The sequence below is a fragment of the Dasypus novemcinctus genome, chromosome 9, assembly GCF_030445035.2.
Source record: "Dasypus novemcinctus isolate mDasNov1 chromosome 9, mDasNov1.1.hap2, whole genome shotgun sequence".
Lineage (NCBI taxonomy): Eukaryota > Metazoa > Chordata > Mammalia > Cingulata > Dasypodidae > Dasypus > Dasypus novemcinctus.
This window is the reverse complement of record NC_080681.1, coordinates 87023305-87038411: the sequence shown is the minus strand read 5'-3', so window position 1 is coordinate 87038411 and position 15107 is coordinate 87023305. Positions and strand designations below refer to the sequence as shown.

The 15107-nt window shown below is 41.4% G+C and overlaps 1 protein-coding gene and 1 pseudogene across 2 annotated transcripts in view; both read right to left on the bottom strand.

Annotated features, from left to right (window-relative positions):
* The window catches only part of PIK3R3 (phosphoinositide-3-kinase regulatory subunit 3), a 135564-nt gene that overhangs the window by 100642 nt on the left and 19815 nt on the right, over positions 1–15107 (bottom strand). The window lies entirely within an intron of this gene.
* Positions 1680–15026, bottom strand: LOC139439578 (leucine-rich repeat-containing protein 2-like; annotated as a pseudogene).

The window sequence follows — 15107 nt, the reverse complement described above, 5'->3', positions numbered from 1 at the left end:
TTCTCTCTCTCCTCACATATCTGCTTTTTCTGTGTGTTCGCTTTCAGGGGCTCCAGCTCAAAACTCAAACCTCCCTTCTCTGCTGAGCGGTTTCTCTGAGTCCCTGCCCACCAAAGAGGCAGGGACTCAAACACCTACTGATGTATCAAAGCCTTAATCAGGGAAACGGACTTTGGCCCAGTGGTTGGGGCGTCCGTCTACCACATAGGAGGTCCGCGGTTCAAGCCCCGGGCCTCCTTGACCTGTGTGGAGCTGGCCCATGCGCAGTGCTGATGCGCGCAAGGAGTGCCGTGCTACACAGGGGTGTCCCCCGCGTAGAGGAGCCCCACACACAAGGAGTGCACCCGTAAGGAGAGCCGCCCAGCGCGAAGGAGGGAGCAGCCTGCCGAGGAATGGCACCGCCCACACTTCCCGTGCCGCTGACGACAACAGAAGCGGACAAAGAAACAAGACTCAGCAAAAAGACACAGAAAACAGACAACTGGGGGAGGGGAGGGAATTAAATAAATAAAATAAAAATCTTTAAAAAAAAAAAAAACCTAGTTCTTTGTTAAAAAAAAAAAAGCCTTAATCATTATTTAATCAAGTAAGAGTGAAATCTCTGAATCCAATACAATCTAATGTATCACAAGCCCAGAGGAACAGACAAGTTTACAAACATAATCAGTATTTCTTTGGGAAATTCATCAATAATATCAAACTGCCACAGGTACCCACAAGGAAGCCTGGCTAGAGGCTACCAGTGTGGACTGGTCATCCCCACTGTCACTCTACCTTGGGAAAGGTGAAATCTGGCAGAGTTCTGCGGGCATCACCTCTGCTCTTTGCTCTGGGATGGGTCCCAGGACCCCTGAGACACCCATTCAGCATAGGATAACCATCCATCCATGCAGGCCATTCAAGGCTTCCTGTGGCCAGCCAGGCCCACACTTTCTCAACTAGGGCTACAAACACACCATCCAAGCATTCTGTGTCTTACTACCTACAAGGTTCATTTTATTCCTAAAGTCTCTCCTGAGGGCTTCAAGGGGAGCCTACACTTACAAACTTAACAGTTTGTAAAAACTCAAGGAAAAGTATTCTTAGTGAAATAATGCACTAAAATTCTTTCCAAACTACAAAATAGAACTCTCATTTGATAGTCCAATATGAATACTCTTTTTAGATCCCCTTTATTCCTTTATTTCTAAAAACAATGCAATCGACTTCATAATACAGGAGCAGATGTGGCTCAAACAGTTGAGTGCCTGCTTCCCACAAGGGAGGTCCTGGGTTTGGTGTCCAATGCCTCCTGGAAAAAAAAACAAAAACAAGCAAAACAAACAAAAAAAACAATTCGGGGAGCAATGTGGTTCAGTGGTTGAGCACTGGCTTTCCACACACAGGTCCCAGGTTCAATCTCTGGCTCCCAGAACCTTAAAAAAACATTTTCTAAACTATGAAATGTGTGATATTTGGAAACACATATGTTCAAATAAGCCTGTAAATATCAATATATAAACCCACTTATCAATTCTCAGTCTATGGAAAGTATTATTTATATATTTGAAATTTGAAAATCATTTTTCCTAACAACTATGACAGTAATTTCTAGACTTTTTCCTTAGCACAAGCCATTATTCTTGTATGTAACATGATCCACAGGATAGCAAGATTTTGCAGTCCTCTATTGGATGATACTAAAGTTGAAAGCTAAAAGTTACTTTCGTTCTGTAGCTAGGAACAGATTCTCTTTCTTTAAGATCTTCAATATAGGTTATAAATCCTTTTTTTTTTTAATGGTACTGGGACCTCACATGTGGGAAGCCAGCACTCAACCACTGAGCCACAGCTGCTTTGAGTTGGTCTTTTTGTTTCTTTGCTTGTTGTCAGCTTTTTTGTTTCTTTGTTTTTAGGAGGCACCTAGACCAAACCCAGACCCTCCCACATGGAAAGCAGGCACTTAACCACTTGAGTCACATTTGCTCCCCTCATAAACTCTTTATCAAAATGTTGGCGATCTTGTTCACTTTCCATCATTTCATCACCATCTTGACATTGGGTATTGTATCAATAGGACTGTCCAAAAGCCTGACAAATTTTAATGGAGTAGATGAATCCCAAAAGGGCAGTTGGGAGTTCCACCAAACAGTCCGACTCACAACAATCAAGGTGAACTTCTTTAGGTTAAACAAGGCATAATGCAGATAGGTTTGTTTTTACACAAGAGAAAGGTCTGCAGTTCTTCTAGTCTGCCTATATCTTGTGGCAGATCATTCAGATTATTGCTGCTGATATCCAACCACTGCAAATTAGACATCTGCAGAACACAAATGGGGATACTAGAAAACTTGTTTGCTGAGATATCTACAAATGTAACTTGCTTCAAATTACTTAGTTTAAAGGGGAGCTCAATTAATTCTAGATTTTCAGAAAAACCCAGTTTCTCCAGATTTTCACAATCTCCAGTTCTGGAGGAATGCTCTTCAGATGGCTGAAACTCACAATGAGTTCTTTCAGGTTCTTCAAACAACCAATTTCAGCTGAAGACTTATGATTTGTGTTTTTTTTAGCAGATCAAGAATGCTCATGGCAGGGAAACGGATTTGGCTCAACTGATAGAGCATCTGCCTACTACATGGGAGGTCCCGGGTTCAAACCCAGGGCCTCCTGACCCGTGTGCCAAGCTGGCCCACGCACAGTGCTGATGTGAGCAAGGAGTGACATGCCATGCAGGGTGTCCCCTGAGTAGGGGAACCTCATGTGCAAGGAGTGCACCCCATAAAGAGTGCTGATGCAGCAAGATGACGCAACAAAAAGAGACACAGATTCCTGGTGCTGCTGACAAAAATGCAAGCAGACAAAGAAGAACACACAGTGAATGGACAAAGAGAGCAGGCAACGGGGTGGGGCAGGGAGTGGGGCGTGGGCAGGGGGGATGGGAAGGGAAATAAATAAAAAATTATAAAAAATAAAGAATGTTCATCACTTGAAACAGCTCAATATATGCAGGAATGAACTGAATAAGAGTATTGTTAATATGCCATTCTTTCAGGTGGTTCTGCTCCTTCAGTGAATCTGAGAGCTCCTTCCAGTACTCTCCAGAAAGTCCAAACACAAATGCACTCCTCCATTTGTCTCTCCTTGGAAAGTGAATGCTGACTTGTGAAAGAATTCCTTTTGATCCTTTCCAGAAGCCTCAAATTGGTGTCTATGAAACCATTCTTGCAGTACATGGCTTGGAGCATGCCTTGCCTCCTGCTCTCAGCCACTAAGTTACACTCCTTTATCTTTTCCAATGTGCTTTTCTCGAGCCTTTTGCCCTCTTCTTCTGCCAAGCTTTGTGCTTCTTCATGAGTTTCCCACAAGTTTCTAATGACAAAAATGTCAACTACAATCATCTTATGTCCTATTTTGGGAGCATGAAATTACCTCTCTTAGCTCACTCAGTTTTCCCCAAGACAAAGTACAGTGCTCAACACATCTTTCTTGAGAAAAAAAGATGAAAAATAAATTCAAGAAATGAAACCTGGCCTTGAAATATCAAATGCCTCAAGAGACTCATCTTTCCTTCACTCCTCCAACCTGGAAACACTTGACTGAGTAGGTAATTAGTCTTTTTTTTCCAAGAGTATATCTGACATTATTTTAAGATTTTTTTCATTTATTTATTTATCTGCTCCCCCTTGCGGCTTGCTTGCTCTCTGCCTTCTGTGCCCATTCCCTGCGCTTTCCTCTGTGTCAGCTTGTCTCCTTCTGTTGCATCATCTTGCTGTGCCAACTTGCTGTGCCAACTGCGGAAGGCGTCAGCTCTCCGCAGGTGCAAGCTGTCAGCTCTCCGTGGACACGGGCCAGCTTGCCCTCACAAGGAGGCCCCAGAAAGTGAACCCAGGGCCTCCCATATGATAGACGGGAGCCCAATCAGTTAAGCCACATCCATTTCCCAAATCTGACATTTTTAATCCTGAAATAATGAGAAAAATGCTTACACTGCCAATTGAGTTTGTTTGTTTTGCCAGTTGAGTTTTCTTGGGTTTTTTTTAAGATTTATTTTATTTATTTCTCTCCCCTTCCTCCCCTCCCCCACCCCAGTTGTCTGTTCTCTGTGTCCATTTGCTGAGTGTTCTTCTTTGTCTGCCTCTGTTGTTGTCAGTGGCACGGGAATCTGTTTCTTTTTGTTGTGTCATCTTGTTGTGTCAGCTCTCTGTGTGTGCGGCGCCATTCCTGGACAGGCTGCACTTTCTTTCACACTGGGCGGCTCTCCTTAGGGGCGCACTCCTTGCGCATGGGGCTCCCCTATGCAGGGGGCACCCCTGCATGTCATGGCACTTCTTGCGCTTATAAGCACTGAGCATGGGCCAGCTCCACACAGGTCAAGGAGGCCCGGGGTTTGAATTGCGGACCTCTCATGTGGTAGACGGACGCCCTATCCATTGGGCCAAGTCCACTTCCCACCAATTGAGTTCTGACAAGGCTACCAAGTACACTCAATTGGGAAAGAATAGTCTCTTCAACAACTGGTGCTGGGAAAACTGGATATCCAAATGTAAAAGAATGAAAAAGGACCTTTTTTTACTCAAAATGGATCAAAGACCTAAATATAAGAATCAGGAGGGGAAGCGGACTTGGCCCAATGGATAGGGCATCCACCTACTGCATGGGAGGTCCACAGTTCAAACCCCGGGCCTCCTTGACCCGTGTGGAGCTGGCCCACGCACAGTGCTGATGCGCGCAAGGACTGCCTTGCCTCGAAGGAGGGTCCCCCCACGTAAAGGAACCCCATGCACAAGGAGTGCTCCCTGTAAGGAGAGCCGCCCAGCTCCAAAGAAAGTGCAGCCTGCCCAGGAATGGCGCCGCACACACGGAGAGCTGACAAAACAAGATGACGCAACAAAAAGAAACACAGATTCCCGGTGCTGCTGATAAGGATAGAAACAGTCACAGATGAACAGACAGCGAATGGACACAGAAGAGTAGACACCTGGGGGAGTGGGGGGGGAGGGGAGAGAAATAAATTTTTAAAAAATTAATCTTAAAAAAAAATAGTAATAATCAGGACCATAAAATTCCTAGAAGGAAATGTGGGGAAGCATCTTTAGGCTCTTGTATAAGACAATGGTTTTTTTAGACTTTACACCCAAAGCACAAGCCACAAAAGAAAACATAAATAAATGGGACATCATCAAAATTTTAAAAATTTTGTGCAAGAAAAGACTTTGTCATGAAAGTGAAAAGGCATCCTAATCAATGGGAGAAAGTATTTGGAAACCACATATCCAGTAACAGTTTAATACCCAGAATATATAAAGAAATCCCACAACTCAACAATAAAAAAACCAATAACCCAATTTAAAAAATGGGCAAAATACTTGAATAGACATTTCTCCAAAGAGGATAACACTAAAATGCTAAAAAGCACATGAAAAGATGTTCGATATCACTTATATATCAGGGAAATACAAATCAAAACCACAATAAGATATCATTTCACATCCACTAGAGTGGCTACTATTTTAAAAAATTGAAAACTACAAATGTTGAAGAGAATTTGGAAAAATAGGAACACTTATTCATTATGGGTGGAAATGTAAAATGGTACTGCTACCATGGAAGGTAGTTAAGTTTAGAATGCCATATGACCCAGCAATCCTTCTGGGTATATATATACAAGGTACCTGCCCAGAAGAATTGAAAGCAGAGACTTGAACAGATATTTGCACACTGATGCTCATAGCGGTATTATTCACAATTGCCAACAGGTGGAAACAATCCATGCGACCATCCATGGAAGTATGTGGTATATACATACAATGGATTATTATTAAGTCATAAAAATGAATAAAGACATAATGCATTAAACATAGATGAACCTTGAGGACATTAGCTGAATGAAATAAGCCCAACACAAAAGTACAAATATTTTACGATCTCACTCATATGAACTAATTAAAATAAGCAAACTCATTGAGTTAGAATCTAGAATATAGGTTACCAAGGGAAAGACTGGTGGTTAGAGAATGTGGAGTTGATGCTTAATTTGTACAGAATTTCTATTTAGGTTGATTGTAAAGGTTTGGAAAAAGATGGTGTTGGCAGTAGCATATTATTGTGAGTGTAATTAACAGCACTTAATTATATAAGTGAATGTGGTTAAAAGGGACAACTTTAGGTCATACATGTTGCCATATATGGAAATTAAAAGATAAAACACAAGACTATGTAACACAATGAACCCTACTGAAGATGAGGGACTACAGTTAATAGTACAAGAATGTTCTTTCATGAATTATAACAAACGTATGGCACTGAAACAAGGTATTAATAATAGGATGGTATATGGGAAAAAAGGCATCTAATCTAAACTGTGGATAATGGTTAATAGTACTATTTCAATATTCTTTCATCAATTTTAACAAAAGTAAAACTGATAAAAAAAATAGTACAATCACAAAAAAGTGCTATCATAAATTGTAACAAACATTCCACACCAATGCAAGCTGGTGGTGGTAGGGTGGTATATGGGTATCCTGTGTTTTATGCCTTATTGTTCAATAAACCTACAACTTCTCTAATAAAAGAAAAAATTTTTAAACAATGTATATATATAAAATAGTGCCTGACATAATAAGTATTCAATAAGTACTATAATAGTTCTTTCTGCAAGTTACCAGATTTATGACCCTGAACATGCCACCCTTCCTAAATCTTTTTCTTCACCTATAAAGTGAAGATAGGGAAGCGGACTTAGCTCAGCTGATAAAAAGTGAAGATAATAATTCCAGTCAAATGACTGTCAGTGTGTGAATAGAGGTGACCAATATTCTTTAGTTTTGAAAGAATTTTTTCATCATTATGCCTAAGACTATTCCTAGATTATAAGCTGATCATTACTATATATTATTCTATTACCTTAACAAAATAAGAACTTTCATGAACTCTTTATAAATATAAATGTTATTAGCTTCAAAATCGTTTTTATATGAATATATAATAATTTACTTAACTACCCCTTCAATGCTGGGCATCACCCACCCTGTCAGTATCTCCAGTTTGCTCCTTGTTGTTCTTTTGCCACACTAGCCTACTAAATCTATCTACCACGGGCAATTAATCCAGTCACCTGCTTCCTCTATGTTCCCATACCACAACTGTTGAGTTTTGTTGGAAAAAAAATCACTACAGTTTGGAAATTCATGCCACTACAAATTCATGGTCTCTAATCTTAACTGAGCATACTATACTGTCAGTAATCCATTTATAAACCCTGATCAGAGATCATTCCATCCCACACAGTGATCAGTGGCTACTCCAAATCTCAAGTCCAATACTTTTATATACTTCTTCTCACAATTTCCCAATACGAAAAAAAAAAAGGAAACCAGACCCCACTCCATTTTTCAACCTATATTCCTCAAACCCATCTTCTTCCTTCCAGTTCTTAGGCAAAGATATTTCTCCTCCCTTTTCTGTGCTAATAATTCCTTCTCACTTCCAAATCTATCACCTTCCTGTTCCACCAAATCACCCCCGCCCAAATAAATCCAGTCTTATCTCCGCTGTATCATCTCTACCAAAAGGTAACATGTGTCCAGCTTTTCTATTTAAAAAATAATTATTTTTCAACTCTACTTCTCTAACAACCTCTCACTTTTGCTTCACAGCAAGTTTCTGGGAGTGGTCTATATTTTCAGTCTCTATTTTCCTATTTTCCATTTGCTCTTCTGTTGTTGTAGAGGTACTGGAGGCCGGGCATTGAACCTGGGACTTCACATGTGGGAAACGGGTGCTCTACCACTGAGCCACATTGGCTTCCCTGAGTTGGTTTTTTCGTTTGTTTTCCTTGTTGTTTGTTTTTGTTGTTTTGGCTTTTTCTTCTCAGGAGGAACTGGGAACTGAACCCGGGACCTCCCATGTGGGAGGCATGAGCTTAAACCACTCCCTCCATTCACTCTTCAATGTACTGTCATTTGGCTTCTGCCCTAATCACTGAACATATTAGTATTGCTAAGGTCCTCCCTATAGAAAGTCCAGTAGAAGGTTTTCTATCTTTATTCTGCAAATTTGCTCTAAGTTTTATACTTTTTAGCCATTTCTTCCTTCTTGAAAATCTCTCCCTGCTTAGGTTTTCCAGAAACTGATCTCCTGGATCTTTTCCTACCTTTTGAGTCCCAAATATGATCCTTTTTTTTTTCCTAAAGATTTATTTTTTTATTTATTTCTCTCCCCTTCCCCCAGTTGTCTGCTCTCTGTGTCCACTCACTATGTGTTCTTCTGTGACTGCGTCTACCCTTATCAGCGGCACCAGGAATCTGTGTTTCTTTTTGTTGCGTCACCATTCTTGAGCAGGCTGCACTTTCTTTCGCTCTGGGCGGCTCTCCTTACGGGGCGCACTCCTTGTGCGTGGGGCTCCCCTATGCAGGGGACACCCCTGCATGGCACGGCACTCCTTGTGCGCATCAGCACTGCATATGGGCCAGCTCCACACGGGTCAAGGAGGCCCGGGTTTTGAACCGCGGACCTCCCATGTGGTAGGCAGATGCCCTATCCACTGAGCCAAGTCTGCTTCCCCAAATATGTTCTTATCAGTTAAAATACTACATTTGAAGAACTCCCCATTACCTACAGCATAAAGTTCAAGTTCAACCTCATTATAGCATAATGCCCCTTCATGCTCTGGTCCCTGCTTCCTCTCCCGAACTGATTTTTTTTTAAAGATTTACACTTTATTTATTTCTCTCCCCTTCCCCGCCCCCACCCCCGGTGTCTGCCGTGTCCATTCACTTTGTGTTCTTCTGTGAACACATTATCTTGCTTGCATTATCTGGTGGCACTGGGAAACTGCATCTCTTTTTTGTTGCATCATCTTGCTGCGTCAGCTCTCCATGTGTGCAGTGCCACTCCTGGGCGGGCTGCATTTTTTTCACGCAGGGCGGCTCTCCTTGTGGGGCACACTCCTTGCGCGTGGGGCACCCCTATGCAGGAACACCCCTGCGTGGCGGGGCACTCCTTGTGCGCGGCAGCACTGCACTTGGGCCAGCTTATCACACAGGTCAAGAGGCCCTGGGGATCAAACCCTGGACCCTCCATATGGTAAACAGATGCTCTATCAGTTGAGCCATGTCCACTTCCCCAAACTGACTTTTTCCTATCAATTTTCTATTGGCACCGTTCACCCTAACCACACCAAAGTATCTGCAACTCCTTCAAACACACAACACTCTTTCATGCCTTTGTACATATGATTCCCTGTCGCCCATTAGAATGTCCCTTCCTCTCTGTCTCAACACATTCCCTATCCAGCTACTCTTTTTTAAGACTCATGTGTGTTTTTTTCTGTGAAACCTTCCCTCACATCCTTAGGCCTAGTTAAGCACTACCTCCTCTTTGATGCCATATAGTTTTCTCAATCCTCTAATAAAAAGCTTGTTGATTATAGTTTAGTTGTTGACCCCATCTTTTGTACTAAGACTACGAGCTCCTTGAAGGCCACGAGTTTCTTATCTAACTTTGTATTTCCAGAGCTGAGTGTCTCATCAATTCAAGGCACTTGATAAATACCTGTTGAATTAATGTAGGATACGATCATTGTTTAGGCTTACCACAGAGAGGAAGTAAAGATCCAAGAATAATTATGCTGAATGAATAGCGATGGAATTTTACTGAAGGCAGAAAAAGAAAAAAAGTTCAACACGGAGACAGAATTTTTTTTCCCATAAAGAAAGGTAAAATGAGCCATAGAGAAAGAATGATCAGCCACACCTGCTACAAATATAACCCACTGTGTCTCTTGTCCCCAAACTTTAATCCATCCTCACCTCAGAGCCAAACATATATTAGAGCTAGGTGGATATGTAGCTGCCCCTAATAAAATCTCCAGCACAGGCCCCTCACCCCAAACTCTCAAATATTTCCCTATCACTGTATTACAAAAACAATGACCTTCAAGAAAGCTATATAGAGTACCTGCTATAGGGAAGCAGGCCTGGCCCAGTGGTTAAGGCGTCCATCTACCACATGGGAGGTCCGCAGTTCAAACCCCGGGCCTCCCTGACCCGTGTGGAGCTGGGCCATGTGCAGTGCTGATGCACGCAAGGAGTGCCCTGCCACGTAGGAGTGCCCTGCCACGCAGGGGTGTCCCCCATGTAGGGGAGCCCCACGCGCAAGGAGTGCCTCCCATAAGGAGAACTGCCCAGCGTGAAAGAAAGTGCAGCCTGCCTAAGAACGGCGCCACCCACACAGAGAGCTGACATGAGATGACGCAACAAAAAGAAACACAGATTCCTCTGCCGCTGACAACAACAGAAGCAGACAAAGAAGAAGATGCAGCAAATAGACACAGAGAACAGACAATCAGGGCAGGGGGGTGGGGGAAAAGGGGAGAGAAATAAATAAATCTTAAAAAAAAAAAAAAATAGAGTACCTGCTATATGCCAGATACTAAGTTAGGTATTATTATGTTATTACATATATAAAATAATTATTATTGTTGTTTTATTTTATAATCCATAGAAAAATCTTTGTGAATTAAGTATTATTATTTCCATTTTTAGATGAGGATTTTTCAATGCCACACAGTTGGTAAGCAAACCAAATTCACACCAAAGTCCTCTGACAAAATGCAATGCTCTTTCCTCTTATGGCAGCAGTCACGCAAAGGCATGACTGAAGAGTTTTCCAGCATCTTTCAGGCACCCCTCACACCATAGGTAAAGCCAGCCCTAAGGGTGCCCTCTATGGCAAATGTTGTAGAATTCCCAAAAGTAAAAAGAGACATTCACCAAGTTCATTCTCTGCCAGTAAGGGCCCTCTATTTTTTAATCTGTACTTCCAATCCCTTACTTCACCAAACCCTAAGAAACAGGGGTGATGCAAATTTTATTCTTAAGTTTAGAATCCGTGATAGAATAATGGTCTTCCAAAGAAGTCGACATCAAATTCCTGGAATCTGTGGATATATTTCCTTATATGACAAAAGGGACCTTGCAAATGTGATTAAGGATCTTGAGAAAATTATCCCAAATGATCCAATGTGGGCCCAATATAATCACAAGGGTACTTATCAAGAGGGAGACAGGAGAGTCACAGTCAGAGAAGGAAAGGTGACAATGGAAGCAGAGGTCAGAGACAGATTGGAAGATACTACACAGCTTCCCTTGAAGATGGAGGAAGTGCACCAGCCAAGGCATTCGAATGCAGGCCGCTGGTAGAAAAGGCAAGGAAACAGATTCTCCCCTAGAGTCTTCAGAAGGAATGCAACCCTGCTGACACTTTGATTTTAGGATTTCTAACCTTTAAAACTGTAAGATAATAAATTTGGGTTCGAAGCCACTACTTTTGTGGTACTTTGTTACAGAAGCAATAGAAACTAATAAGAGTCCTACTTACCAATGCCCAAGAAGAAGCTGGTCCAAGTTTGTATTTCCGAAGATTCATTTTTTTAAAAAACACTAGTATCTACTCTTTTTTCAACCAAACTATACCAGGCCCCAATACTCTACTAAATGGAACAATTCAAATGTGGACAAAAGTAGAGAGAATAGTATATTTAACTCCCACATAAGCATCATCAGTTTCAAGAATTGTCAATCTCACTTAATCTAGCTCCCTCCCATAAAGTACCTACTCTTTTCTTTTTAAATGTACTTTTTATAAGATTTATTTTTTATTTATTCTCTCCCCTTCCCCAACCCCGGTTGTCTGCTCTCTGTGTCCATTCGCTGTGTGTTCTTTTGTATCCGCTTTTCATTCTTTCTCAGCAGCGCCAGGAATCCGTATCACTTTTTGTTGTGTCACCTTGCTACATCAGCTCTCCCTGTGTGCGGCGCGACTCCTGAGCAGGCTACGCTTTTTTTCACATGGGGCGGCTCTCCTTGCAGGGCACACTCCTTGCACATGGGACCCCCCTACACAGGGGAGACCCCTGCATGGCAGGGCACTCTTTGTGCGCATCAGCACTGCACGTGGGCCAGCTCCACACGGGTCAAGTGGCCATGGATTTGAACCCTGGACCTCCTATATGGTAGGTGGATGCTCTATCGGTTAAGCCAAATCCACTTCCCTTTTTAGATGTACTTTTAACACAGTCCATAATCTCTCAAAGTTTTCATTTGACCATATTACTAACTAGTTCTTTCCCTTCTACATATTCTATTTTTACAAATTGCAGTAATATGAAGGAAAATTTACATTTTCACTAGTAACACTCATTGACTTTTTTTTTTATTTTGCTTCAGTTTTTTTGAGATCCACTCAGCTCCCTCCCTTTCCCACCTCAGGTAAGCATACTCTGCTACCATACTTCAATCCTGCCTTCGGGTCCTTCTAACTGTTGTTCACTCTGCTTGGAATACCCTTCATTCAGCGCACTCCTTCACTTCCTTCAGGTCTCTACTCAAAATGTCACCTTCAGTAAGAGAAAATATTTGTAACACATATAATAGACAAAGAACTGATTTCAAGAATCTATAACTGCTAAAAATCAAGAAGTAAAAAAAAAAAATTAAAAATCAGTCAGAGGGAAGTGGATGTGGCTCTGCCAGTTGAGCACCTGCCTACCACACAGGAGGTCCCAGGTTCAGGTCCCAGTGCCTCCTAAAAGAAGACGAGCAGACATCACCTCCCACCACAAGCTAGATGCCACTTTCCACCTCAGTCAGCTAGATGCCACTTCCCACAGCAATGAGCTGATGCCAGAAGCCAGCAGCTGCCACAGCCCAAAGGGAGTGGATGTGACTCAAGCCACTGGGCCCTCACCTCTCATGTGGGAGGTGCTGGGTTTGGTTCCTGGTGCCTTCTGGAGAAGGCAGGCAGACAGACGAGAGAACCATCTGGGGGAGGGAAGTGATAAATAAAGTAAATAAATAAATCTTTAAAAAAAAAAAACCCAGTCAGACAATCCAATAGAAAAGCAGGCAAAAGACATGAAAAGACATTTCATGAAAGATAATCAAATGGCCAACATATTAAGAGATGATCAAACTCATTAGGAACAAAGAAAATGCAAATTCATTTAAGCCACATATACCAGTAGATGTTCACCAAATTTGCAAATATTAAGATGTCTTACAATATCTAGTTATTGTGGATGTAGATTTAACAGGAACACCCATATTTACTATTATAGAGAGGAACAGTTTTGGGCAGAAATACAAATACCTAATAAAACAGAATGTTGACTCCCTACATAAATGTATTTATGTGTTAACAGGGTTTTTGTGCAAAAAATATTCACAGCAACATTTCCTATAATAGCCAAAAATAGAAACTACCCAAATATTTATCAACAGTAAGAATGAACTATGATATAATCATAAAATGAAATACAATACATAACAAAAAGAAGAAACTATTCTACATGAAAACAGATTATTTTTTTTTAAGATTTTTTATTTCTCCCCCTACCCTCGTTTTGCACTCACTATCTGCTTTTTGTGTCTATTCTGTGTGTTCTTCTGTGTGTGCCTGTCTTCTCTTTAGATGGCACAGGGAACCAATCCTGGGACCTTTCAGAGTGGGAGAGAGGTGCTCAATTTCTTGCACTACCTCAGCTCCCTGGTTTGCTGTGTCTCTTATTGTCTCTCTGTGTCTCTTTTTGTTGCATCATCTTGCTGCAGCAGCTCTCTGCGCAGGCCAGCACTCCATGTAGGCCAGAACTCTTGCATGGGCCAGCACTCTGTGCAGTCCAGCACTCCACTCAGGTCAGCACTACCCTCGGGCCACCTTATCTTCACCAGAAGGCCCCAGGAATTGAACCCTGGACCTCCTATATGGTAGACAGGAACCCAATCACTTGAGCCATATCTGCTTCCCTAGATGATTCTTAATGCTGAATGAGAAACAGAGAACACATGCTATATAAAATCCCAAGCAGATAGAGGGTGTATGGAAAAAAATATACCAAGTATACACAATGGACCATAGTTAGTGGTAACAATCTGAGGATGTTCTTTCATAACTATAACAAATGTTCCACAACAATGTAAGATGTTGGCAACGGGTGATGTATGCAAATTCTGCACAATATGCATAGTTGTTTTGTAAGTTCACAATTTCTCTAATTAGAAAAAACAAGAAAAAATCTAAAAAAATTAAAGTTTCATGTATATCAAATTTTAAAATAGACAAAACTGAAATATATCATTTAGAGATGCAACTTGAAAGAAAAATAATAAGTAATTACCATAAAGCCAAGTCGATGATTATCTCTGTTGGAAGGAGGGGGCATAATTGGGGAAAGGCATGCTTTTAGCTTCTGGCAACATCTTTATCTGAGTAGTAATTACATAGCTGTTCACTCTACATTTATGTTTTATATACTTTTTAGTATGTATTATATGTCGCAGTAAGATTTCACAATAAGAAGGTTAAAAAAAAAAGTCACAGGAAGCAGATGTGGCTCAAGCAAGTAGGTACTCGCCTACCACATGGGAGGTCCTGGGTTTGGTTCCCAGTGCCTCATAAAGAAGACGAGCAACACACGAGCTGACACATGTTAACACAGTGAGATGATGCAATGAGGAGACACAATGAGGAAACACAATGAGAGCACGACAAGCAGGGAGCAGATGTAGCTCAAGCAATTGGACACCTCTCTCCCACATGGGAGGTATCAGGTTTGGTTCCTGGTGCCTCCTAAAAAAAGACACAGAGCACACAACAAAGATACACAGACAGCAGGCAGCAAGCACAAACAACAGCGGTGGGGGAGGGAGATAAATAAAAAAATCTTAAAAAAAAAAAGTCACTTTATCAATGAGGCCTTCTCTGACTACCAGAAATAAAATAGCAATTCTGACTCTGAATATATCCCCCTTAACCAGCAGTCTGTTTTTTTTCTCTATAGCATTTATCTCCACCGAACTTATCACATATTTACATCTTTTTTCTTTTTGTTGTCTTTATTTTTTTAATGTTACATTACAAAAATAACATATTTACATCTTAACTTATTATCAAGTCTCCTCCCACATAGGGCAAGGACTTTGTTTTGTCCACTGCTATATTCCCAGCTGAGGAGTACCCGGAATAAACTGTACTTCATTTTCCATGTTCATGTAATCCTAAACAAGGATGTGAAACATATGGTTTTTGGTTTGTTTTTGGTTTTTTGTGTTTTTTTATTTTATTTA